At 38.0% G+C, this 25858-nt stretch overlaps 1 protein-coding gene and 1 non-coding gene across 3 annotated transcripts in view; both read right to left on the bottom strand.

Annotated features, from left to right (window-relative positions):
• Positions 1 to 25858, bottom strand: part of LOC123865374 — a 66980-nt gene that overhangs the window by 26818 nt on the left and 14304 nt on the right. Inside the window, exon 2 of one of the 2 annotated variants that reach the window (XM_045906371.1) lies at positions 13057 to 13081. The exons of the other annotated variant lie outside the window; for it this stretch is intronic. The gene's annotated coding sequence lies outside the window, so the exon portion shown is untranslated. The remainder of the gene's footprint in view (positions 1 to 13056; positions 13082 to 25858) is intronic. 2 annotated transcript variants of the gene reach the window in all.
• On the bottom strand, positions 13658 to 13730 carry Trnam-cau. Its single transcript has one exon. It is a non-coding gene; the product is annotated as a tRNA-Met (tRNA).

The raw sequence follows: 25858 nt of genomic DNA, 5'->3' as shown, positions 1-25858 counted from the left end.
GCTTGCCTATTAACAAATCAACATTATTTTGATATAGACATAAATTGCCAAATTTTCGAATTAATTTTTCGTTGCCTACTCAAATTCTAGTCTATCCCATGTTTGCGAGATTTTAATCACTGAGACTACTCAACTAAATTGATAGTTATTTTATTTAACAGGACTAAAAACCTGTAAAAAAAAAGAGGAAGATTTAATCTTCTTAGAACTGAATATTCGATCGCCAAATTTTAACCAGACGTTTTTCTTATTTACTAAAGTATCTCTTACCTATATTTTTGGCGATTGAATTAATTAAATCTGACAATTATTAATTTATAGTGCGTGTAAAATAAGTATGCATCTGTCGCCGGCTACCTGTATAGTCTAATATTGCATCGAATACCTAGGCATTATATAGAATACTAAAAACATCAGGAATATATAAAATATTTGTTATAAATTTTACAGGCTAGCCTGGAAGGGTTATGGCAGTTTTCATTAAAATTTATACTGCTTTGGTTTCTACACGGCATCGTACCGGAACGCTAAATCGCTTGGCGGCAGTGCTTGGCAGTGGCACCAGACTAAATCTAATAAAAGACTGTTATTTTGATCTGCAATCAAAGACCTACTAGTGACAGTACATATAAATCGCTGTTTACAGCACAATATCATGTGGCCGCCTCTCACACTATCCGTAACGCACGTGAGTATGATGCGCAGATGCAACCATTGCCATTGTGCAAATTGCTGGGCCCAAGTAAACGAGTGTCTTCATGTAAACTAGCGGGAGTGCATAACGTAACTTATTATCTTTATATCTTTGATGTACCTACAGCAGGTTTAATATAATTACCTTTTTCTCAAGTATTTTCTTTTGTAAAATAAGTAGGACTACTCTAAGCTCTTTTTGCTTTATAGTTTCGGATTGTGTAAATAGGCTGTTCTCTTTGCGGGTTCTATCGCCTTAATAATGAATACTAGCTTCGACTTCGGTCCCGTTGATATAGGTTTTTAAAAATCCCATGGGAACTCATTGATTTTCCGGGATGCATATTAGCCTATGTGTTAATCCAGGGTACAATCTATCTCTATTTTAAATTTTAGCCAAGTGTTGGCGTGAAAGGATAACAAACATCCATTCATATATAACATAATACATAGCGCGTTTATAATATTAGTAGGAGTATAATATTATTAAACTGTTCCTAGATCTACTGTGGTAGTTTTATTTGTAATAGCTAGAGGTTTCTTATATTATAACAGGTTTAATACGTGCACTGTGCTCACTAACCAGCAGGTGAGTTCACGGCCGCGCATCATAGTAAACACAAAAACAATGACGTATAAATAACATCTTCCGCTCTGTATATACAAAACAATAGAGCCAAACACATTGATAGCCGCACAGGAAATCACTTACCATAAAATGCAACGAGAAACGTGATAGACGATAGTTCTTATGAATTATGCATTTTTCATATTTCATTTGACGCAATACGGAGTCTATAAATTTAAAAAAATGCGGTTTGCCGAAAGTCGAAACCACATTTTTTTTAATAGGCATCATCACCATCATCATTATCGTCAACCGATAGACGCCCACGGTTGGGCATAGGACTCTCATAGAGGCAGACAGACTAGGTATACCTAAATATATGTATACAAGGCCTGACTGACTGATTAATTGACTGATCTATCTCAAACTACTGGACGGATCGGGCTGAGGCATGCAGATGCCTAACCATTATGCCGTAGACATTCGCTAAGAAAGGATTTTTAATAAATCAACCCCTAAGGGAGTAAAATAGAGGTTTCAATTTATTTCTGTAGTCCACGTGGACGAAGTCGTGGGCATATATACATAGAAGTCATTGGGGCATATACAGAAAACTGTATAGAAAAATACATCAAGGCGAAATCAAAGTGAGTAAAAAGTTGAAAACTAAAACCCGACTGCGATCGTCGTAATAAACGCTGAAATATTATACTTAGTAAATAAAATTGTTTTTCTGTCGCTTGGTATATTTTAATGTTGTAGTACATTTATATTTATGAACTCAGAATTTTCTCCTCTTTCATTTGACACCCCACTCGATACAATAGCAAAAAAAAAAATTTGGAGACCCCAACTTTTTTTCATGTAACATCCGTTAGGTCAATTTTTTTCGTATAAAATGTAGCTTATATCACCCGGACCTTTACGACGAATCGATTGAAACCTCATTCATCAAAATCGGCCGAGTAGTTTAGGCGCTACGGTAGAACACACAGATCTGGATACAAACATACACACACACACATACATACACACATACATTCATATATAGACTGGTAAAATCATAACCCTTCCTTTGGGCTTTGCCGCAGTCGGGTAAAAAACATGAAACGATTAGCACAGTTGCAGTATCAGAAACCCGAGATCTGTGTGGGAAGCTCCGAGTTCGCACTTGTTGTGAAACGTGATGCAACGCGGAAGATGAGCCACTGTGAACAGGTGGAGTAAAACTTGAACAATTCGGTCCTAGCAGGCAGTTATGGGAATCAGACCGTCACGACCTGGCCACAGAGTAGACCTGGCTATGCTGTTGGCAGTCGGGCTATGTTGATAGACTAGCTCTAAAAAACCAGCTAGGCTAAGTGCGAGTCAGACTCGCGCACCAAGGGTTCCGTACTTGGGTATTTTTTCCGACATTTTGCACGATAAATCAAATACTATTTATGCTTAAAAATAAATAAAAATCTGTTTTAGAATGTACAAGTAAAGCCCTTTCATATAATAACCCTGCACTTGGTATAGTATATCTTACTTTGAAAATTAAAACACATTTCTATTATTTTTGTTACACAAATTCACGGTTTTCAGATTTATTTCTTTACTTGTGCTATAAGACTTACCTACCTGTATTTCATGATTCTAGGTCAACGGGAAGTAGGTACCTACCCTATAGATTTTCTCGACAGACACGACAGACGGACAGACAGACAGACAGACACCAAAGTGATCCTATAAGGGTTCCGTTTTTCCTTTTCAGGTACGGAACCTTAAAAAAATATAATAGTGCAGGTAGACTTGCCAAGTTAGATTCAAGTTGGATAAATAGATAGGCACCTCCCCTTGAAGCAATATCAAGCTAAATGACGGAAGAATACTTCACTTCCTTAACTTAACGACAATTACAAAACAAAATGACCTTTATAGCCATGCACTAGATATCAATTTACTACTAGTTATTGTAAAGAGCAACGCGCGTTAGCCTTTTTACTCTTTATCTCAATGGGAAAAGGATCAACAAGACTGTAAAATAAAGTTTGCATAAAGTTAAGCGGCTTAAATCGCTTTGTTACGGCTGTTATGAGCTTTAGTCGATTTCTCGATTCACGAATTATAATCTAATGGCTACCGACAATATTAATTACCTAACAAGATTGCAACAACTAAGAACAGAATACCTACTTCAGAGAATCTGCTGATCGATTGCGGAAAAACTGCATCAATCTCAATTGTTGTGATTGGCTGAGTTTATGGCATTCTTGTTGCAATCGCTCACTATTGGCTACAATGCACGAAGTTCTTTAGCTATCTGTACTTACAAAGTCTCTATAATTCATACGTCATCATCATCATCGCGTGCCTTCTTCGAAACGAAGTTTGGCGATCATCATCCGAAAAGCTTCTCTATTTAAAGCCGCCTCTTTCAACTTCGGGTAGCTAAGCCCTGTCCACCCCCTTATATCGTCCAACCATTTTTTTTTTCCGACCTTGGTACTTAGACCTTTAGCGACCTTGAGCTATTTTGCCTGCAATTCATACGTCACTTCCGCCGGAAAGGTCGCCAAATAGATTTGTTTGCGCTCTTGTTTGTTGTTCTTGTTTTCACTCTCCTGTAAAGTGTTGATTTTTTATTTGTACACAAGTCACAGGAGGCACAGATTTATTTTCCTTTTACTTTATTTATCCAAATACTATGAAAACAACAAAAAAAAAATCGATAGGTAGGTAGGTTCCTAGTTTTAAAATGCTTACTATATTATTATATTGCTTATTATAAGATTCCAATCTCCTCCAATCTAACTCCAGCTTTTTTCTAAACAATAGATGTGCCTACGTAGGTACCTACATGTTGCGATTTAATCGAATGTACCAAAATAATCAACTGCCCGCACCATTGTATTGCTAATGGCTGGTAACCTTCGAATTTAGGATTATGTTCCACGCGGACGAAGTCGCGGGCATAAACTAGTCTAAATATAAAAAAAGCTGACTGACTGACTGATCTATCAACGCTCAGCTCAAACTACTAGACGGATCAGGCTGAAATTAGATACGCAGATAGCTTTTATGACGTACCTAACTACCTAGACACCCGTAAGAGAGGATTTTTGAAAATTTGAAATTTGGATAGTCCACGCGGAAGAAGTCGCGAGCTCAAGCTAAATTACATAATATAACAGTGATAAATTTTTTATAAAAAAATATTGCTCATGATATTTTTAATATTTGTAGGCATCAAAATAATTTTGTAAGTTTTTTCGTACACAAAATCGAGTTTTGAATGGTTTGAATGTTAATTTATTTTCGGCGTAATCACGACCCGAAATCCATTACAATCATGATTATACCTTGATTATAGCTCAAATATGGACAGTAGGTGGTTGAGGCCTATAGCAACCTTACTTGAAAATTGGCAAAATATACGAAACGGGCCTTGATCTTTTAGGGTCCGTACATAATAATTATAAACAACATTATATTTTGGGTGCATGAAATTTCATTCACGTGCTAAAACATCGCAACAAACCGTGAAAGAAAAACTCAAAAAATGTTCGTCTGTTTTGGACACAGCCAGGACACAGCTTAATAACTGCTTTATGAATCGTTATAGTCGGGCGCGCGCGGGTGAAATGCGGGTGTGCGGGACGTCCCCTCGCCTCATACCCCGATTGCCATCTCAACCTGTCGCGGACTATCACCCCCGTATTCACAAACGTTACTATGAGGTCTCATAGTGCGCTCGAACGCACAGTGTCCGTTCCACCAATCAGATGACTGTATCACGTCAATTTACAATTATCTGATTGGTGGAACCTACACTATGCGTTCGAGCTTAGACCTCATAGTAACGTTTGTGAATACGGCCGTAAATCTGCCCGCAAGTTTGCTCACTATTCATTTCAAAAAGATCCGTACAAACTGGAATGTATGTCTAAATGGTGCAAAACAAATTAGCTAATACCGTTTGCCGCACTCCGCAGTGAAAATGCCGTGTTACGTGAAAGAGCGAAAGTTTTTGTTGACGTGCCCCAAGTGCTAATCACATTCCGACGAGTTTCGTTCTTATTTGGTTAAGGAGCGAGCGAGTAGTGATGGGCTGACGTCGGTGTTACCACACCATAGGAAATACAAGAAACCTAATGCTTAATTTGCTATAATCCGCTGAAATAACTAAGAAACTAAAGGCTAACTTGTATCTGAATATAAAAACAGACAAATCTGTATCAGCATACGAAATTATGCAATACCCGCCCTCCCACTGCTAAACATGCAGGAAAAACCAGCGACCAAGCAAGCAATACGTACCACCACCACGCAGCACACAAATCGCAAAACCACTCGACGCACTTTTCGCCCCGACACTGGAGCACCCTCAGGAGATGTAGACATTACAATGCACAGTTGCAAAGTCAATGGGAATGTTACCATGGGAAATTCATCAGACGATTACTGAAACGAAGCTTCTTTAACGGAGTTTGGGATGGGGATTCGCAAAAAGTGACAAGTTTCTCATCAACTGTGATGAAAATTTTCGTTTTTCGAATAACTGTATTCGAAAAACGAAAATTGTCATTAGGGGATAGCGGGAACAAAATTCCATTTTGTTCTCATTTCATGGGAGTTTGACTGACTGATCCGCGTACGTTGTTCTTGTGTTTTGTTTCTCATAGGTTAGTATGAAAAATAGTGTGTGTCACTCTCATTTTGTTCTCAGGCGGCGTATAGTGAATTCCTCGCTATGCTCAGGATTTCAACATTTGCCGCCGAATCCTTCGCTTTGCTCTGCATTCACAATAACGCCCTCGAGGAACAAAATATTACTTTGGCCCCTTGTTATTACAAAAATAACTAATGATAACCCGTTGTCAGAACCAAAACCGACCAGGGGTATGGGTTTTAATGAAACTGTCATACCCCTTCCAGGTTAGCCCGCCACCATCTTAGACTGCATATTCACTTCACAAGGTGAGATCGCAGTCAAGGGATATGTTAGGAATTTAAAAAAACTTATGCCTCGAGAACGAGGTATATGCTGGTACATCACTAAAATAAAAGAAAGCTATGGGATATTATGGAGTTCCGATTTCCGTATCTATTTCCTAAGATCCAGTATTTATCGGATTCCTGAACCATTTCCGCGTAGAACTTGATTTATATTTGCCTAAATAACTAAGAGCAGCTATTTTTAGGGTTCGGTAGCTCAAAAGGAAAAAAGGAACCTTTATAGGATCCCTTTATTGTCTGTCTGTTTAAGGTCTGTTTATGGTTTCTGTCAATTCGGGGTAATTAATCAAAACATATAAGTAGGTACTTCCTGTTGACCCTGAATCATGAAATTTAGCAGATAGCCATTTCTAGCACAAGTAGATACCTATCTAGATAAAGGAAAAAATCAGTCTCAGATCATATTTTTCCCGGATCTATCAGAAACATCGATGATCAGAACGGAAAAAACGCGTTGTCAAAAATTGTAAGGTATTTTTGACATAATATCAATGTCGCTTAGTAACTTATCGATCAGATTCCCGATACATCGATTATATTAATTTTGGCCGTTAAAGCTAGGTATTCTGATAAGTCTAAATGTTTCAAAATTGTCTTGTTTACAATTTCACTATCTAAAAATATTTCTTTCGAACACTACAAAAACTGGTCTAAGGTTCTGAAAGAATAAGAAAACAAACAAATCAATTGTCTGCCAAGTTCAGTTACCTCGCTTGCCCAAACCGCAGCAAAACAAGTTAAACTGTAAAGTTTGCAATGTACTTGAAGCAAAAACATCCACAAATCAGATCTTAAAGTGTAACAATCAATCGTTGATCGGAACGCAATGATGTAGCAATGTATTGGATTAATTGAAATTGATGATGCGTGAAATGGAACGCATCTCTAAAAATATGACCGCGAAAGAGCGTGAAAAATAAATTATTATCTTTTCACTTTTTAATCGAAGTTGTACAATAGATTAAATTATTAATAGCAAAGTCAAAAAAACCTATAGAAACGAACTACTAATATTATAAATGTAAAAGTATTTCTGTCTGTCTGCTAGCCTTTCACGTAAATCACGCCCAATTTAGTACCTGCAGATATAGTTTGGATCGCTCTTTTTACTCATCATTTTGATCCCTGGAAAGGACAGGGTCCCGGAAAATCTGCTGGAAGGCCGGCGGCGCAAGACATAGCGTTCCCACGTCCCTACAAGAGACCTACGAGTATTGTCTAGAAACTTGAGATTTAGCATGTAAGTAGGTTTTCCTTCTAACGTAGACGGTAGATCCCTAAAAAGTATCTTCTGAGGTTCTTTGAAAGCTAGAGCAGGTCACTAGTATACAATAACATAGATACTTGAGCAAAGTAAGAAGTACCTAGTATAAGGTTTCCTTATGAAATAAGAAACAAGACGTACAAAAAACAACAATGAGTATTGCTATAAAAGCGTAATTAAATACTACCAGCAGATATTGACCAATACGATTACACGTGTCTGCGCGAATCAAAAATCGATACTGCGATGTCGTAATCGATGTTTCTGAAACTGAGAGTAATGGCAAAACACTATGATCCAAGATCCCAGGACCGCCAGAACAACAAAATGAGTGGAATAGAGTAGTGTTAGTGTGTACTTTTAAGGTGGAAGCGACGGGCCTGCCCGCGAAATTTAAAAATTTGGTTTTTCGCAATTTGTAAGCTAATACGACAACGTAGGCTTATGGCATATTGCAAATTGAATTTCGCGGGCAGGCCCGTCTCATGCCCCTTAACGTACTCATATCTGATAGCTACACACTAACATTATTCTATCTCACACATTTTGTTTTTCAGAACATATTTAAGTAACTCTGGGGGTCCTGGGATCTTGCTCTAATATTACCGTGCTCTAGAGATGGTCTGGATTCTGATGCGCTTGCGTAAGTCGAATTCTTGACACTTGAAGCACTGAGGTATTATTTCGATCTACGCATTCGCGACTTTTAGGGCTAATGAGGACTTCTTTTTTAGGGTTCCGTACCTCAACCAGAAAAACGGAACCCTTATAGGATCACTTTGTTGTCTGTCTGTCCGTCCGTCCGTCCATCCGTCCATCCGTCCGTCCGTCCGTTTGTCTGTCTGTCTGTCTGTCGATCTATAGTCATAGTCATAGTCATAGTAGTAGAGATTAAATTAATTTAATCACGAGATTCCATAAAATTCTTGTGACTTTAGGAATTTGTTTCAAACAAGAAGCTTAAGCAAATTAGGAAGTTTTTTAAATTTACAGACTAGCGCTTGGCTGCAATCAGACCTGCTATAGTGATGATGCAGCCTAGGATGGAGCGCGCTTGCCTAGAATAGAATAAAATAGAGTAAAGTAGAGTAGAGTAGAGTAGAGTAGAATAGAATAGAATAGATTTTTATTGAAACAAACTTTTACAGGTGCTAGAATATATTAGAGCCAATTTCTTTTGGTTTGCTAGAACCCGTTACCGTGACGAGCCACGGGTCCTTGCGGTCACGATCTTGTGACTGGAATACGAAAACGTAGTAAATGACTTTGGTGATGACAGTTTATTGTTAGTGCTGACAGCAGGGCGCCCTTTAGCTGACAGTACGTGAGGCAGGGCAGGGCAACGTGATATAATTAATTTCATCAGCACTGTAAGTACCGGTATCTCTAAAATCAATGGTAAGTAGCTACGAGTACCTAACTTGAACTTGCAAAAGTGTGAATTGAAATTACGCAGGACGCGTTTCTATTAACTTTGGGTCTGTTTATTTTTCAATATGATTTAAATCCATTTATCAATTTATGTTAGGTTAGGTAGCCAGGTAACCTCCTCGTGTGCCTGAGTGTTGCGAATCCCTTTCGGGAAGAGCAGCGTTTGGTCCGGTGTACCCTGGTAACATGGTTAACGATTTCTCTTCATGGGATATTGTTAGCCATGGCTAATTGACCTGGCGGGGAGGGGGTGTTGTCCGCGCGTCCCTCTGGGTGTCCCTAGCAGAGGGCGCAGTAGACGCACCCATGGGGCATAGCCCCAGGAGCGGAGGGTGCAGCTGTGTTGGGTGGTTGGTGATGGGGCTTCATCGCCCATCCAGTCACTGGTTGCCCCACCGGTCTCTCGCCTGTTCGGTTTGGTGACGGGCGAGGGAGATGTTGAGGATAGGTAACGTGGAAAGGGAATTTCCGTTCCCGCGAACTCTAGCCCTCAGGAGGACCTGTGGGTGATGAACACGGGGTGGCCTGTCGCTCACAGTGTGGTCCTCGGGTTGGTTGGCGTGCTGTGGTTCCAGCATGCCTCTAACGGTGTTCGGGTGCACGTAGTGTCCCAGTGGTGGGTCTGCTGAGGCAGACATCCGCTGGCGGAGTAACGAGGTGTTTACGGTCACTTGTGCTCCGTCATCAGCGGTGTGATGGAACTTCGTGAGGTTTTTAGTCGGTAGGAGTCCGACATAACCACTGTGCTCCCCCGTAGTCAGTGGTATCCATGATGGATTTTCCTCACGAGAACAAAAAAAAAAAAGGTAAGGTCTCAATGTCTAGATAAGGTATTTACCTGTATTTTATTTTATTTCATCATAACCAGATTCTTTAGTCGAAAAATAAAATTGTTCTGCGATTGAGGACTCGATATTTGATAAGAAGTTTAACAGTTTTAAGAATTATTAGATACTTCCTACATATGTTTCCTTTTTTAAATCAGTCAAAACTCAAAGTTATGATTTAAACAGCTCTGTGTAAAACAATGATCTTAACCAAAAGCGGAGTATAAAATCTAATTAGTATTTGCAAACATTTTCATTGAACTGTTTTAGTCATTTTAATCATAAGTACCTATTTTGTATCATATCCGCGATATTTTTTGTGTGTGTGTACATACCTACTAACTAGCCATAGAAACTAAAGCACAGAATATATGTACCTACTTATAGTAAAGTAAGTGGGTATACTCAACCACCACGTACCGGTTCGGAAAATTAATTCAAGCGTGAAGAAGGCAAAAGCAATCTACAAGAAAATGTGTTATTATGTTGTTACTAACTCTGTACTTAACAGCTAATTAAAGAACTATAAATACAATGGAATGGTTATATATATTCACTTCCGTGTGTAGAACTGGATTCAGATCTATGTATTTTTTCCATAACGTATGCCACAAATATAGTATTATTTATAGCTTTTAATTATTATGATGTCCGTATAATTTTTGCATTTAATTTAAAATGCAAATTCACTTTGATGAAGTTGTGTTTAACTAAAGTTGAAGTTGTGTTTGTACCTACTACCTACCCGTGACTTCACTTCTATTGGAATCTTCTATCTTGCCTTCCTTGTCTACATTATAAAGGCACAACCTATTTATTATCTACTGAACAAAACTGTCTGAAAACCTAATGGTTTTAAATTACCTATTTAACAAGGGCGTACAAACTGAAAAAATATTTTTTTCGACGCATATTAGGTTCATGTTCAGGAGGTTCTACCATGAAAAATGTTATTCCATTGTTACTGTGTTTTTCAACTTTACAGCTCTTAATGGTTTATTTTCCACGACATGGATAGACAGGCGGACAGACAGACGGATTTGATTTGATTTGTTTTTAATTTGTGTTGGTAAATTATTGTGACGATTTAAAAGAACTTCTAAAAGTTTACTTGAATAATACTAGTATATTCTATTCCATTTTCTATTCTAATATTATAAGAGCCCCTTATTATACTGCAGAGTCCTACGGAACTCTAAAAGTATCACATCACTGTAACAGAGGCACATGTATATCTAAGTGTTATTAAACTGTTAAACAATGCAATTAAACAAGTTAGTTTAAAGTGGGAGTTATTCTGTACACTACACAACGAGACGCAAGGATGCAACCCACACGAGAGTGTGAAGTAGGTATTTAGTAGCACATACACTTGCCAAGGTTACTCGCAAGCGAACATACGTACACTTCATATTGTTATGTCGACAGTGATTCATTGCTGATCATAAGATACAGGATGTAGGCACCTAAGTGATAATACGTCTTCTCTACATATCATAAAACAAAGTCGCTTCCCGCCGTCTGTCCCTATGTACGCTTAGATCTTTTAAACTACAGAACCACACAGTTCACAGTGGATGGACCGGAGACAGAATAAGCAGATAGCTTTTATGACGTAGACATCCGCTAAGAAAGGAATTCAACCCCTAAGAAGGTTATCTTCTCTTCTCTTCTTCGTCGTAACATTTATCTCATTTATATATTATCTTCGACTTAATTTGGTCGGTCCGTTGCGTAGGCGACCTTCCTCGCCCTCTGGTACCCTCCACCTTGCCCTGCACCACAAGACGCTCAATAGAGTCACTCTCACGCCGGGAGGCATACCCGAAGAACTTTAGTATGCGACTTTGTACTAACGACGAAAGACGTGTTCTTGGAGTATAGAGACGAGAGAGAAGAGGGTTATATAGGGGGTTTTTTGTATACTTAGTCCACGCGGACGAAGTCGCGGAATAAGCTATTCGACTTATATGCGTTTTCTCAACTACCACACTACCTTCAAGTCATAGTACCTCTGAAAATGTTTTCAGGGGCACCTACATAAACTGACCCAAGTACAAAATAACCTCAATTCACGTTATTAGCATATTGGGTGCAATTTTGACACTTACAATGAAGTGGCATTGACAGATCGTGACTATAATGCTATAGTACTCTACCTGTTACGTGATAATTTTCGTACAATTAACTTTGGTTAGCTATAAAATTGTGATAAAAGTGAGCCGATTTAAATTTATTCGACATTGTATTAGCTGGAAGTGTTTGAATTTTTATAGAGCATTTTTATAGACCTTGGCCTGGAAGTTCCTATAAGAAACCTTTATCCAGCTGTGGCAGTCTATCGGTTGATGATGATGGTGATGATCGGGGGATTAAAGAGTGTCAGGTATCCAGGTGGTGAGGAAGAAACTTGGTTTTGGGCAGGCGGGTTCTAGAGTGGAGATCACGACCCATACGTGATAGGGTAGGCGCAGTGTAGGGCAACCTCCACTGGACCGATGATCTGAAGAAAGTGGTGAGAAGCGGGTGGTTGAGAAAGGCGGAAGACCGTGTTCGGTGGCGCGCTCTTGAAAAGGCCTATGTCCTGCAATGGGCGCATACAGGCTGATGGAATGGGCGCATAAAGGCTTGGAGTGGATTGGATTGGAATAATTTTGTAATAGACCGGTACCGATATAAGTTACAAAATCAACTAGGTAATAGGTTTAATAGCATTGACAAGATATACAAATTCCAACAACCTCAATTATTTTCACACCTTACACTGCAACGTCATAAATAAAACGGTACTAAAGTACCACGGCCTTACGCTGACCTTACGCTTACATAACTACGACTTTATACGACCGACGCTTTACCACTTTATCTTACACCCATCAAACGAAAAACCAAATTAAATTGCACCTTAATACCTAATTTATAAGATCTACATAACTTGTCTGTAATTACAAAACAAAAATATGCCTGCAAGATAATTTACAAACTTGTTTTGGTGGCTGTCAAAATTGATTTATTGCAAGATTAAGCTCTATTATTATGCAAATAAGAACTAGCAATATTAATATTATAATGGTAAAGTTAAGTTGGTGGTTTGTTGCCAAATTGCCAAAAACACCATCCGCCTGTAAATTCGTTAAAGATGGCCTATCGATAAGATTCGGCATGAAGTGTCGAAATTATGACTACTGAGATACTCGTAAATAGGTAGATACTAGATAGATACATAATAAGTACATTACACAGGAAATTAAGATTTTGAAATTCGTACTTACACCACTTTTAGCTGCAATCGTCAATCTGTAAAAAAAATATATTTTTGAGTAATCTAAAATGCATTTCATTAATGGTTTTAGGCTTGTAAATGCACAAGGGTACCTATACGCGACAGATTGAGATAGCAATCGGGGTGGGGACGCGCTGCACACCTACACGGCCCCCGCGCTAAGCCGGTGCAAGATAGCGCGGGTGACGTGCGGGTGTGCGGGGCGTCACCCGCCTCATCCCCGATTGCCATGTCGATCTGTCGCGTACTGTACACCTACACACTTCTAGTAAATATTTTTCGAGTTTCGATTTTAGGGGTAGAAAATGTCTGTTTGTCTGCATGGAGTTGCAGTACTCATTCATATCTGCTATTATATTCGCTATGAGTAAATAATAACATTCGGAATTCAGTTGCGCTGTGGGCTGGCTGGCATTGTTTAGAGTGATTTGCATATAACTCGCTTTCGCAACAAACTCGCTTTACGCATGAATTTGCTGGCGCAACCAAAACAGGTGTCGGCTGGTATGATAACTGACTAACTGGTCTCTTGACCTTGTTTGTGGAAAAAGTAGTCGAAAAATATATAAAAGTAAAAAAAGTAAAAGCTATGCCCCGGGTGAGGATCGAACTCACGACCTTAAGATTATGAGACTTACGCGCTGCCTACTGCGCTACCGAGGCTGATGACTATACAGTGAAATGTTATATCACATTAATATAAGTAATAAATTATTACCAATAAAGGCTTAATCACACTAATATCATAAAGGCGAAAGTTTGTATGTGTGTGTGTGTGTCTGTGTGTGTATGTTTGTTACTCCTTCACGCAAAAACTACTGGACGGATTTGGCTGAAATTTGGAATGAAGATCGATAATATCCTGGATTAGCACATAGGCTACTTTTTATCCCGGAAAATCAAAGAGTTCCCACGGGATTTCGAAAAACCTAAATCCACGCGGGCGAAGTCGCGGGCATCGGCTAGTATTATTATAAAGAGGTAAAGTTTGTAAGTTTGATTGTTAGGGGTAATCTCTGGAACTACATACTAAATCCAAACTTCATAGTATTCAACAGTATTAACTTCAACAGTAACTAGAAAAGAGCTGATAACTTTCAAACGGCTGAACCGATTTTCTTTGAGCTAAGAACACTCTCGATCAAGCCACCACCTTTCAAACAAAGAAAACTAAATTAAAATCGGTTCATTGGTTTAGGAGCTACGATGCCACAGACAGATACACACGTCAAACTTATAACACCCCTATTTTTGGGTCGGGGTTAAAAAGGAAAACTATTGACTCACTGACTGTCTTTATCCCTTGGATCAAGAAAACTGAATTTATGTACAGAACGTCTGTAAGGTAAGTGCATAAAATAACCCTTTATAATGGTGCGCTTACATGGGTAATTTTTTAAGCAATTATTATTGATTGTCAACACGCATGGATCGATCTGGAGCAATTATTGCTGACATTTTCAGGTATTGCTAGGAGTTGCAGTAAATTGCTTCATGTGGTCGTGACGTCATAATTGGCTATACTGCCTGGAATTGAGGAACTTCAATTGCCCGTGTAAGCGTACAAGTATATGTAGATAACGAATGAAGAGGATTCATACATAATTATATATTCGCAAGTATAATAAACTAATTATTTATCATACATTGCAATATTACGCACAACCAGATAATAAATTATTCCCATAACAACGCACTCGCATGATAATTTCAATTTAAATACAATAAAATCTTATAAATCATAAGTAAGGAATCTTGTTCATCTTGAAAGAGCTCTTAGGAGACAGGTTCTTGGAATCCATTTAAATCCTATTAAGGCTGTAATGTTTAAACATTTTTTTATACATTTTTCAATATGGCAACTCGGCGGTACGAATAACTGTAGTTCCATAATCAGTTATTTATAGGTGACTGCCTAACATGGCAGCCCGCAGTCTGTGCGCCAAATGAATTGAATATAAATTAGTGACACTAAATATCTGTATCTACAATTAGAAGGTACCTATTAAAAATATATGTTAAAGTTATGGTGCACCTATACACGGGTCTGCCCGCGAAATTCTTTAATTTGGTTTTTCGCAATTTGTAAACTAATACGACCAAGTAGGCGTATGGCATTCAATAGCGCCAATGGCAGTATCATCTCCACAGGTTTATATAAAAATCTTTACTTGAAAGTGTTAGTAGTGTGAGGAGTATCGACTAATTTATAAGTAACCCACGTCAAACTCATTATTTTGACTAATTTCTTAAACTGAACCCTTTCCAGTATTTTTTTTTATACATGGCATAATATTGTATATCAAATCTTTGAAAAGAGCAACCGCCGAGTTTCTTGCTGGTTCTTCTCGATAGGAAAGGCATTCCGAACCAGTGGTAGATGCTTTTGACGATTCAATAGAACTTGTAAAAGTCTAATTGAATAAAAATATTTTGAATTTGAATTTGAATTTAAACTTATGGAGATGATACTGCTATTGGCGCTATTAGAATGCCATAAGCCTATCGCGACGCGAGTTGATATTATTTTCAAAAATGCCATGTTTCACGCCACTTCCATGCCTTCTCCGTATTGTGCGATAGAGAGAGTTGCAAGTACAAATAGGCACCTCCTTCACCACTTTTTGCTCAGATATAATTTAAGACCTTGACTGCAATCTCACCTGGTGGTAAGTGATGTTGCACTAAGATGGGAGCGGGCTAGCCTGGAATGGGTAAGGTTTCTACACGGCACGTCAGGGAGGTCGACCTAGCTTATACCTAGCCTCAAAGCCTACCTACCTACCTAACTTAGTGAAGAGAGTCCGCTAGTCGTAGGGCGTGACGTATTACTTTCTCCTAATTATGCTAACCATGTGGCCGTACAACTGACATTGTATGCCAGCTTGTTTGCTATTGGTAAATTATACCTAGGTACTTATGTCAACTCGAGACGTGGACATGAAAGTGAGAGCGGCTCTTCGACTAAAGGTTGATTTTTTATCGACAAGAATAATCTTTCATGTTTAGATTCATATCAAGAGATGGCTGGCCATTGGCACTTCAAAAGTGCATACTTACCTAAGAAGGCAGGTAGGAAAATTTATTTTGAGTAATACATATACAGTACAGTGTGTTTTTTTTTAACTGAGTCAGTATGGCGAAATCGAAAATCATAAGAGAGATACAAAGAAACTGACTGAGAAAACTTCATTTCTTTTTTTGTGAGAACATTTTTGGTCAAGCGTGAGTTGTCCATAAAAATCAATAAAATTGACTAAATTTTTTTGTGCCGATCGACTGAGTTTCATCTAAGGATAATTTCATTGTATTAGAAGAAAATATCCGGACAGCTGCAGAAGTTGGTCAAAATGAAGTAAATATTTTTTCTTACAATAGGAGGAAGCAATGTACCTACCTCTACCTACCTACTAAATTATTCACTTATTATTTGGTTGGATTTGAAAACGACAGACAGACAGCGAAGTGATCCTATAAACTATAAAGATTTCTTTTCTCCTTTGAAGTACGGAACCCTAAAAAGGTTTATTTCCGCGAATAAAAGAACCATTTTAATAACAACCATTTGAATTGTTACAATTTACTGTTATCTGGGCCTACATAGCAGCGGGTTGAAAAGACAATAAATACGTACTCGCTGAAGTAAGCCTTGGTATTTAAAGGTCGTTCACAATCAAAGGTTGGTAATCAGATGTTACTTTCTGGTTAAGGGGCATGAGACGGAAATTCAAATTAATTTTGGTTTTTCGCATTTTGTAAACTAATACGACAATGTAGGCTTATGGCATTTTAATTGCGCTAATGGCAGTATTATCCTCATAGGTTTATATAAAAATCTTTACTTGAAAGGAACTTTTAACTGCCGACTCTACCGTTTATCCAAAAATTGAGATGAACAGCAGCAAAAAAATCTGTAATCGTACACTCATTAGTAAATAATTTGGCGGACGGTTATGGCATGTAAACGATGCCTCAAGGGTTCTGCGAAGGTTCTTGTACCTATTACTAACTGCTAGTATGAGTTTATAAAGCCTATGGAAACGAAATTTAGAATCTTCCGAAACTGACTGCCTTTAGAGAATTAAAAATTAGAGATTGTGTTGATTTTGATGTCTTTCTTTCTTAAACTAAATAAAATATTATCTGCATCTTTTCTTTTCAACATTGCTTAAAAAGGACGGATAATGAATTTTAAATTTTAGTGCCACTATACTTTTAAAAACAATAGGCTCACGACAGGTGCCTAAAGTCGCGAGGTTTGACAGTTCAAAATTAAATTAAAGTCTGTCTTTTTCTTATTTTTTTTTCTCATGTAAGTATAATATCAAATAAATAAAAATTTATAACATTGGTAAGAAGAATATAGTTGCGATCAGAATCAACCAACGTGTACCTATTTCATTTATTCGTATGCGCGGCCAACATACGCAACCAGCATCTACGTAGTAGAAATTCAGATCTTAATTTGATTATATATTATCGAGACATCGAAAACCATCAAAGTTTCCGAAATGTGCAGACTCGTACTAGAGGCCTGGAGATTATGTACCTCAATCATCTTGCTATTCATACCAAATGGTCTACCCACGGCGACCGTGCGGCCGTCGACTTCGACGGATACAATGATGTAACCGCGTATTATCCATCTTTATCTTTGTATATAGAGATAAATTACAGCATCGATATTTTTTATTGACCATCGATTTTGATTAGATTTTTTCTTTATTAAAACAAAAAAAAATGCGCTCGCTATGCTCGCGCTCCTGTTTCTTATTGTATTCTATCTTACTGTACATTCTTTTTCCAGAGCGCTACCCCATCGAGTGAGCGAACTGCCACGGAACCCTAGTTGCCTCAGATGGTGAGCGAGGCTGACTGGGATCAACCCATTCGCAGATAATATAACGATTGCGAATTATTTGACGATTCAAAAGCACTTGTAAAAGTTTATTTGAGTAAAAATCTATTCTATTATCTATCTATCTATTCTATTCTATTGGGATGGTTTCAGTGGACTCAACATGCCACGTCATGTCGGAAACCTCGTGAGAAAGATCAAGATACTTGCGTTTTTTCTCCGTCTCAGCTCTCTTAGTTAAAGATGATTGATATTTATTTATATATTTTATTTATTGAACTTATACATACATAGCAAATGTCCAACCTTTCTCTTCTTTAGTAGGCAGATATTTTTGAGACGAAAAAGGTACCTATCTACTACTTATTTGCTAATAGGCAATACAGATAAGGTCATGAAGCAGAATCAGGTGAGTACCTGAGAGTAGCGTTAGTTATGTCGTCAAGTAGATGCTTGTGCTATTACCTAACGCGGACAAGGTCGTCGCAGCCATCAATGTGAGCACCTACCTGCATACCTGCTTAAATTGTTTATCAACTTGTTCTGATGAAACTTGATATGATTTCATCTCAATTTACCAGCTTATAGTAGGTACAAAGTGCTAAGTGTGGATTGGCAGACTTCCACCCACCCACCAACCTTAATTTTTTTTAAAGAAAGAATGTTAGCCATGTTGTTCATGGTTATTCGCCTTTCCCCTCCAACTAAGCGTAAAGCTTGTGCTACGAGTAGGTTCGACAATAGTGCAACAGGTGGGATTTGAACCACCGACCTTTGAACCACCGAATTTGGCTCGCTCCTTAAACCGTTGAGTCATTGAGGCTCTATTCTACTTCACACACCTTTGAGAACATTATGGAGAACCCTCAGACATGCAAGTTTCCTTGACCTTTAAAGCGTACATACACATCGAACCCCCGACCCTCCGTATAGGGGACCGACATTATGACTAATAACCACTAAGCTAACACCGCAATTACACAGTATAGTATACTATGTACAATGTACATACATATAATATACCTACCTATAAGGTACAAACAAGTTCTTACAAAATGCCTACCTATAGCTATCAGTATCTGTACTCTGCTACATTAATCGATAAATCAAAACAGATAGGTATACATATAAGTACTTATATTACTGTAAGTACTTAAACGTGCCAACAAAAACACAACACCTCGCCGCAAACCGCAGTTTTTGCAGGGATGAGATCACCACACGAGCTCTGAGGATCATCGTAAATCCACTTGCTGTTTTATTATGCACTTTTAATGTTTAAGTAGATACCTACTAAAATTCGGTGAGTACAGTCAAAATATGTAATAATAACAACATTAAAACAAGTGTAAATTAAAAATTTATAACACCCCCGATAAGTGAAGGTTAAAGTACCTAACTAGAAAAGAGCTGACAACTTTCAAACGGCTAAACCGATTTTCTTAGATTATAGCTAAGAACACTCTCGATCAAACCACCTTTCAAACAAAAAAAAAAACTAAAGTAAAATCGGTTCATTAGCTTAGGAGCTACGATGCCACAGACAGATACACAGATGCACAGATACACACGTTAAACTTATAACACACATCTTTTTGGGTCGGGGGTTAATAATCAAGACTAATATAGCGTTCATTAATTCATTAAAAACACTTTCAAGTAAAGATTTTTATATAAACCTGCGGAGATGACACTGCCATTAGCGCTATTAGAATGCCACAAGCCTACTTTGTCGTATTAGTTTACAAATTGCGAAAAACCAAATTAAATTTGAATTTCGCGGGCAGACCCGTGTCATGCAACTTAAATCATTCTACTACCAGTAAATCACTCATCAGTCAATTTTGCAACATCTAAATCTAAACTACATATTCAATCGTTATGTAATATTCCTTGACATGCAGTGTCCCAGTTGTCCGCAAAAGGACATTTGCCACATAGATATCAGTCATTTGGTATGCACCTCCATCTTCGATTGAATCGATCCGACCACGGTGGCCATGGGTTTGATTACCTTTATGTTTATACTTTGAATTAAATGTATCTATAAATCCGTGACAGCTCGAGATGGCAATCGGAGTATGAGACAGGGAACGCCCTGCACACCCGCACGTCACAAACGTGATTGAAGGACAAACCTACGAACAAACATACTTTGGCATTTATAATATGGTTAGCGATAATGAAATAATTCCGAGTTTTCCGGCCAAAAGCAGCTTACCTACTTGCTTACTTCTTTCAAAATTGTTCAAGTAAGCCTCATGTAAGCCTATAGTTAAATGCGACTAGATCTTTTGAAATGCGCAGAGAAGAGAATATATTTTGGTATATTATTATCAGATAGCCTTAAGCCTAATCTATGTAAATTGTTCTTTTAATCTGGTCATTTCCGTTGGCAAATCAAAGTACAACACTTTACATAGTAAGGTTCTTTACGCACTGCGTTCCGAAAAATATCGGTCCGAAGTAGCCGTAGTACTATTTTTGTATTGGTCCCACAGTCGGGATTCGGCCACAATTCGTGATATCACGAATTGTGAGGCTGGCGTCAAGTGTATCATTCCGCACATTCACGCTAACCCGAATCTGTGGATATAAGCTTTTGCAAAATCTCGCGGGAACTCTGTTTTTAACCCCCGACCCAAAAAGAGGGGTGTTATAAGTTTGACGTGTGTATCTGTGTATCTGTGTGTCTGTGTATCTGTGTATCTGTCTGTGGCACCGTAGCGCCTAAACTAATGAACCTATTTTAATTTAGTTTTTTTTGTTTGAAAGGTGGCTTGATCGAGAGTGTTCTTAGCTATAATCCAAGAAAATAGGTTCAGCCGTTTGAAAGTTATCAGCTCTTTTCTAGTTACTGTAACCTTCACTTGTCGGGAGTGTTTTAAATTTTTAATTTACACTTGTTCCGGGATGTACCTAATACCTACACCATACAAACCACCACACGCCACACAATACATTGGTATGACACCACAGGACTATAGGACTATTATTCGGCATATTATAATATAGAACTATTCACGATATTTGGTCGAATGCTGAGTCATCATTTTGATTTTTGGCCGAACTCGAATCATTTGAATTTTGAAGAATTCTGATAATGGAGCCGTATAATATGAGGGGTTGCGCTCTAGATCAGAATTTCATTTTCCGAAGTCATGAAATGAATTTCGGTCCCAGTGCACAACGCGTCATACAAAATAGGACTACAGATATTTCGGATCGAGAATTCTCGGAATCAGAAGCGGATCGGATGCAGTGCGTAAAGAGCCTAAGCGTGGGTTCAACAGAATATTTTGAAAAGTAATCAATCACACATTATAATAGGTACCTAACAATAATTATATACAGTTCTGCAATACATTTCAACATTTTCATTCTGTATTGTCATTTCTTTTGCCGAGTTTAATGACTTCCTTTATACTGAGTTTGAGAAATGACTTTATAATTTTTTTGGAACTGTAATCATTAATGCTTTAATTTCGGTAGAGTATGTATTAAATAAGACTTTAATATTGAATCTTTTTATTATAATAATGGCGCGACCTAGTTACGACACTGTTGTATCAATTTTGACCCCATGTATTTGACCCCGATAAAGGTAATTACCTGCTACAGCATAAGGTCGTTTAAATACCTATTATATAAATGGAAAGGCACACATTTTCCTCAGATCCCTATTCGCAGAAATGCGCAAGCGACTTGCTATACATCAAAATATACACGCACGGTGGCGTATGAGCCACATAAGAAAGCTCAGTCGCTCAGCGGACAATGAAGAGAGTTAGCTTGGAGTTTCTCTACGTGATCAAATCTTCTGATGAGTAGAGCCGTAGACCAGGGTAACCAGCGTAGCTCAACGGGTTGCGAGCTTAAGTCGCAAAGGCAGAGCACATAGCTCGAAAAAATAGACATTGGGGGGTTTAAAAAAAAGAAAATTAGCCAAGTTTATCATGTCGTATTCCATTTTCCCCTCCCACTAAGTGCAAAGCTTGTACTAGTATTAGATACGACAATAGTGCAACGGGGGGTGGTGTTTGAACCGAAGACTTTTGAATCTCAGTCCAAACCTTAAACCGTTGAGCTATTGAGGCTCCAAGGTACTACAATGGTGACTGGTGACCTTGCACTGGAAAGCGTAACGTTGGAAACCCCCACTAGGTGGATAGATGGCAACAGGATCAAAAGAATCGCAGGTAGCCACTGGATCCAGGCGGCGCATGACCATGGTGTGTGGAAGTTCCTACAAGAGACCTATGTCCAGCTGTGAACGTCTATCGGTTGATAATGATGATGATGATGATGATGATAACGGTGGCATTACGTTCTTGTCGTTGTGTCGCGTGAAAACGTAATACATGTGTATTGTGTAGCTAAGTACACCCTGAAACGCCGAACAAAGTCGTCGGTTACGCGTTTCTGCAAGAAATTATCTGCGATTTACTTTATTTATTAGTTAACAAAGGATAGAAAAATAGATTAAAGACACAATTACATAAAGGTCAGCTTCGCAATGTCCATTACAATGCGAATTTCATTTGCTTAGAGGTAAACAACAAAAAAATTGATAGATTGTAACTAAATAAGAATTGATTTAATTTTCAATACAGATTCATTTATTGTAATTATGCAAACGGATTACAAAAAAGAATTAATCATTTATTTAAATATCAAACATTATTAATAGATATCTTATCACAATAAATAGTAATTATTGAGTTGTAGAGTTCTATAGAAATAACTATAAATATCTGATTAAATATTCGAGTAGATATAACTTGTACAATTTATTATTTATAATATTCTATACACCTAATATATAATTAAGTTGTCCAAAACTATTGACATTCTCAATTTTTGGCATTAGTTATCTGCTACATCATATCTATAAAATCAGACTATCGCGTCTGTCTGTTTGGAACCTCTAACATCAAAAAGGGTTATAGTACCTACTTTAGTTTTTCTTAATTTACATAATTTAAGGTAAACAAAAATTGCGCACGCTACGCTGTCTATTCGAGTTATGACTTGTTACTGACTATGAAATCATGATACGAGGGAGCTCCAGAAGGTATAAAGCGCCGCACAAATCATGTCGCTTACGCGTTTCTCCGAGAAGCTTTCTGCAATTAAAAACTAAGGAAGGAATATAAATCTAAATAAGATATCCAGAGTTTTGATATAAATTCTCTTGAAATATTTATAACCGGCAACATAATATTATTGATCTAAATTTGATCTAAATGGATATTTTAAAGAATTTATACGATTACAAAATTTTCTCCACTCCTCTTGGTTAGATATTAGAAAAAGTAATATAAATCAGTGGGTGAGCGAGCTAATTAAACGTTAACTAATTCGTATCGTGGAGTTCTGCAAGTGGCGGCACACAAAAACCTGCCTATTACAAGTGGATAGACGAGTTTTTTTCTCCTAGTTAAACCTTAGATATAGCGTCCGGTTGTAATCCGGTCCGGTTTCATACAGAACACCAGTGTTACTTTTCAAGTAGAAGCTATCTTCTTCATGATCATTAACAACCAATAGACGTCCACAGCTAGGCATAGGTTCCACATGACACGGTCTTGCCGAGTGACGTTGAGCTTTCTTTTTTATGAAGCTTTATATGAAGAATGTCTTTGCACTATTGATAAATATTGACAAAATATTTGTCAAAAGTGCAGTTTGACTCGTCCCAGCATTTATAAATCTATAAGTAATATGATTTTTGTATCAGATATTGTATTGAGGTCAACTTGTAGGTAGCTCTACAAATCAAGATTGCTACGCAAAACAAATAACGACTATCTCTTCCATACAGGTCACTTGCTATTTTGGCTAGGTGATTAACCGTACCGGACTGAAACCGCTCCGTGTAGACAGGGCTTAAATAAATGGACAAACGGTAATACTACATTCTAAGGTTTCGTCATTGTCGGCTAAATTGAGAAAAGTTTTCCAGGAAATATGTTTGTATGCGCGTTAATCATACGATAACTTTTTATTGTACGCTAGTTATTTAACTTAATATGTCATTCAGACTTTATTCAAGCTGGAACTGCTGCTTTCTTTTAAATAAATAAAAATAGCGAGCAAACGAGCAGGGTGAACTTTAAAAATAAAAAAATTGCGTTCGCTGCTCTCGTTTACTTACTGTGGAATAATTTTATAGTTAGTCAAATTGAAAGGTAAAAATTACACTAAGTTGGGGGGTGATTAGCTAACTCATAAATTATAGCCACCCAGCTCATTTTTTAATCCATTGAAGATTTTGAACGAAAAAATACGCTATCATATATATACGCTATACGCTAATATATTTTAATATCACGCAGTGAAGCAGCGATGTAAAACCTCCAGAAATTCGAGGACCCCCCCCCCCCCCCCCCCCCCCAGAACTCGAACTCCTCATGATCGGCAGTCAAATAAACAAATCCTACATCAACGAGACATTCAACCCGTTAAATAGGTAGGTACATGAGTTGCAAATCACAGCCGAGCATCGACCTAATCAGCTCAGCATCGAGCCATGTTCGCAGCACAACCGAACAGATCTAACATTCCACGCCACAGCGGCAAACCTGTTGGCAGCGCATACCGCAATCATACGTTGCGCCATTCCACACTAACACTAAGCTCACACTAGCCCAGAACCAGCGAAAAGCAATTTTTTTTAATAAAAAAATAGCGAGCGAGCAGGCGTATCACCTGGTGCTAAGTGATTACCGCTGCCCATGAACATTTGCAGCACCAGGGTACCGCCGATGCGTTTCCGGCCTCTCAGGAATTTATTGGTCCGCCCCTTGAATAACCACATATGTTGTGCCTGCGATATGGGAACTCTTTGATTTTAATCCGGGATAAAATTAGCCTATTATGTCATTCTACTAACAATTGAAATTGATTTTTTTTAACCCCCGACCCAAAAAGAGGGGTGTTATAAGTTTGACGTGTGTATCTGTGTATCTGTGTATCTGTGTATCTGTGTATCTGTGTATCTGTGTGTCTGTGTATCTGTGTATCTGTGTATCTGTGTATATGTGTATCTGTGTATCTGTCTGTGGCCTCGTAGCGCCTAAACGAATGAACCGATTTTAATTTAGTTTTTTTTGTTTGAAAGGTGGCTTGATCGAGAGTGTTCTTAGCTATAATCCAAAAAAATTGGTTCAGCCGTTTGGAAGTTATCAGCTCTTTTCTGGTTTTCTTATTACTTTTATCCCAGGACCACCAGAGGTTACGTATTTTCTGACACAGGAAATATGTACGATTGAGTAGTGTTAGTAAGTACTAAGAAAGCATGCCTAGCCTACGTGCTAGCTTGCTTAGACGGCCAATTTTCAGGTATCTGATAATCAAGGTACATAAAAACATTACTTACCTCACGTGAATTCGCCAAACTGATTTTTACGTATATTTTAGGCAATATCCTTAAAAATATGTCGCCGATACTCCCAGACACTTCCCGCGTCGGCCGTATTGCTTTGCAGACGCTTTAAGGCTCCCAAAATAAGTAATTACTTAACTGCACGTAAATTCTGATGCTCCATTTTTATATATGTCCACCAGACAACTATTTTAAAACCTTTTACAAGAAGACAGACCGATCCAGAGGGCCAATCATCCCCTAAATTCAATTTTAATGCCTCTGTGGGTTTGAGCGCGAGGGCATCATTATCTACGCGCATGAGACTGAGTAAGACATGTATTAGGATATATTGACTTCTCTCTCACTCTCTTATAGTTTACTTATGTCAATTAATTATTAATATTAAAAAAAATCTGCTAAAAATTAAAAAAATTGGAGAATTTACGTGAGGTAAGTAATGTTTTTATGTACCTTGATTACCTGATACCTGAAAATTGGCCATCTAAGCAAGCTAGCAGGTCTGTAGGCATGCGTTCTTAGTACATAGTAACACTACTCAATCGT

This window comes from Maniola jurtina, chromosome 5 (genome assembly GCF_905333055.1).
Source record: "Maniola jurtina chromosome 5, ilManJurt1.1, whole genome shotgun sequence".
Lineage (NCBI taxonomy): Eukaryota > Metazoa > Arthropoda > Insecta > Lepidoptera > Nymphalidae > Maniola > Maniola jurtina.
The sequence above is the reverse complement of the archived record's forward strand: the minus strand, read 5'-3'. Positions and strand labels throughout refer to the sequence as shown.